Genomic DNA, 2,329 nt, shown 5'->3' with positions numbered 1-2,329 from the left:
GGTGTTCATTGGAAGGACTGATGCTGAAGCTGAAACTCCAATACTTTGGCCATTTGATGCAAAGAACTGACTCATTTGAAAAGACCCTGATTTTGGGAAAGATTGAAGGCAGGAGAAGAAGGGGATGACAGAGGATGAGATGGTTGGATGGCATCACCAACTCAATGGACATGAGTATGAATAAACTCCAGGAGTTGGAGATGGAAGCCTCATGTGCTGCAATCCATGAGGTCGCAAAGAGTTGGACATGACTAAGCAGCTGAACTGAATGCCAGATGACATTTATTTCAATTCCTCAAAGCAAGTGTATATGTTTTCTTCTAATACCTCAAAGGACACAGGTCCTGGAGATGAGACATGAATTCTAAACCATAATGAATATCACCCTATTTACTTTAAATCTGAATGTGTCACTTTAGACCATACTTTCCTCATGGCAATTTTCATCTCCATGTTTCTCAGGGTGTAGATGAGAGGGTTCAGCATGGGGGCAATCACAGTGTAAAACACAGAGATATCCTTGTCCTTGTTCTCGCTCCCTGCAGGTAGAACGTAAGTATAGATACAGGGCACAAAGAATAACACTACAACTGTTATGTGAGAACTACACATTGAGAGAGCTTTTTTTCGCCTTGCAGAAAAATGTGTTCTAAGGTTATATAGTATGACTATGTAAGAAGCTACTAGAACAAGAAATATGACAACCACAACCATTCTTGAATTTGCAATCACTAAGATACTCACAACATGAATATCTTTGCACACCAGTTTCAAAAGAGGCTTCACATCACATAGGTAGTGATCTATCTGATTAGGACCACAGAAAGGTAATTTGAGTACCATGAGAAGTAAAGCAATAGAATGCCAAAATCCCACAGCCCAGGCCAGGATGATCAACATGTCACACCTCTGTCTATTCATGATGACCATGTAGTGCAGGGGCTTGACGATGGCAACATAGTGGTCAAAAGCCAGGGACACCAAGATGAATATTTCCACACCTGCCAGCAAGTGGGCAGTGAAGAGCTTGGTCATACAGTTGTTATAGGAAATGTTTCTTCATACTGCAGCTAAGTCCCTGATTAGCCTGGGGACCACCGTGGAGGTGTAGCTGACATCCATGAGGGACAGGTGACAGAGGAAGTAGTGCATCGGTTGTTGCATTAGATGGCTGCAGGTGATGGTGAGAGAGATGATGAAATTCCCCATTAAGACAGCCAGGTAACAGAGCAGGAACAAGAAGAACAGTAGCTCTACTTTCCTATTTCCCCACAACCCTATGAAAACAAATTCTGTGACATTGTTTTGGTTTTCCATGAGGTTGAGTAGAGTTCAGAGGACACAACAGAAATTCAGTTCATCTGAAACAATATGGAACATAATACATCTTTAATTGCATATTTAAAGTTCTGGATTACTGTACATTGAGCAAAGATGTAGGTCACAGAAAATTTACTATAAGCAATCTATCATTTGATATTAAGAGCAATATATTTTGAGCAATATTTAATAAAATAATAATTATTTCTGGAACAAAACAACCCAACCAAGAGGTGGTATTCTGATATTCATTTTATATTTGTAAAATAAAAGCAATAGGTTTCAGTAATTTGCACCAAATCATTAAGATATTAAGTTGCAATCAAACTAAGATGAGCCTGACTCAATACCAGAGTTCATGCTCTTGGGAACTATGCAACAACATTCACTGACCATGGAAATTCCAGCTTTGTCCATCTCTGTAAAAAATATAAAGTCATTCTCCATCCCAGCCTTTAGCCATCTATGTAATGACTATTTAAATATTTAAGAAAATCTCTCCACCTCATATGCATGTACATATGCATGTACAAAGTCCCAATTTCAGATGAACATTATATACATTCAATGGAACTAAATATTATTTTTGAAATTTTTGAAAAATGCTTTTAATCATAGCAGAGCATACCTGTATTGGTTGAAAATATTTTCAGTGCCTCTCTTTGTAGTCATGTTTGGTAAAGATTCAGAACATGGAGAGACTGGAAACAGAGAAATTAAATACAATGTGAACCTTCTGAATATAGGAAGAAAGGTTATTGTTACATAAAAATTCACTTTAACCTTAATTTCTATAAATATATGTTTCAGAGGTTTCTGTTGATACTCCTTAGAGCTAGTAGGTTGGTTGTTTTTTGCTTTGTTTTGTTTTGTTTTTTGACATTGGGTGAACTCAATACAAAGAATGACCTATTTAGTTAAACACTTTTAGAACAGTGGCACCTTTCTGATGTAGTAAACCAAGGAGAACAGAGTGAATATGTTGAAAAAATCAACTTTTACCCAAAAC

General features: G+C 37.4%; 1 pseudogene; it reads right to left on the bottom strand.

Moving 5' to 3' along the window:
- Window positions 1-390: 390 nt before the first annotated feature.
- LOC129627742 (olfactory receptor 4P4-like) lies at window positions 391-1,317 on the bottom strand (annotated as a pseudogene).
- Between the last annotated feature and the right edge of the window lie 1,012 nt (window positions 1,318-2,329).

This window comes from Bubalus kerabau, chromosome 15, assembly GCF_029407905.1.
Source record: "Bubalus kerabau isolate K-KA32 ecotype Philippines breed swamp buffalo chromosome 15, PCC_UOA_SB_1v2, whole genome shotgun sequence".
In the NCBI taxonomy this organism is placed as follows: Eukaryota; Metazoa; Chordata; class Mammalia; order Artiodactyla; family Bovidae; genus Bubalus; species Bubalus kerabau.
This window is presented reverse-complemented; position numbering and strand designations above follow the sequence as displayed.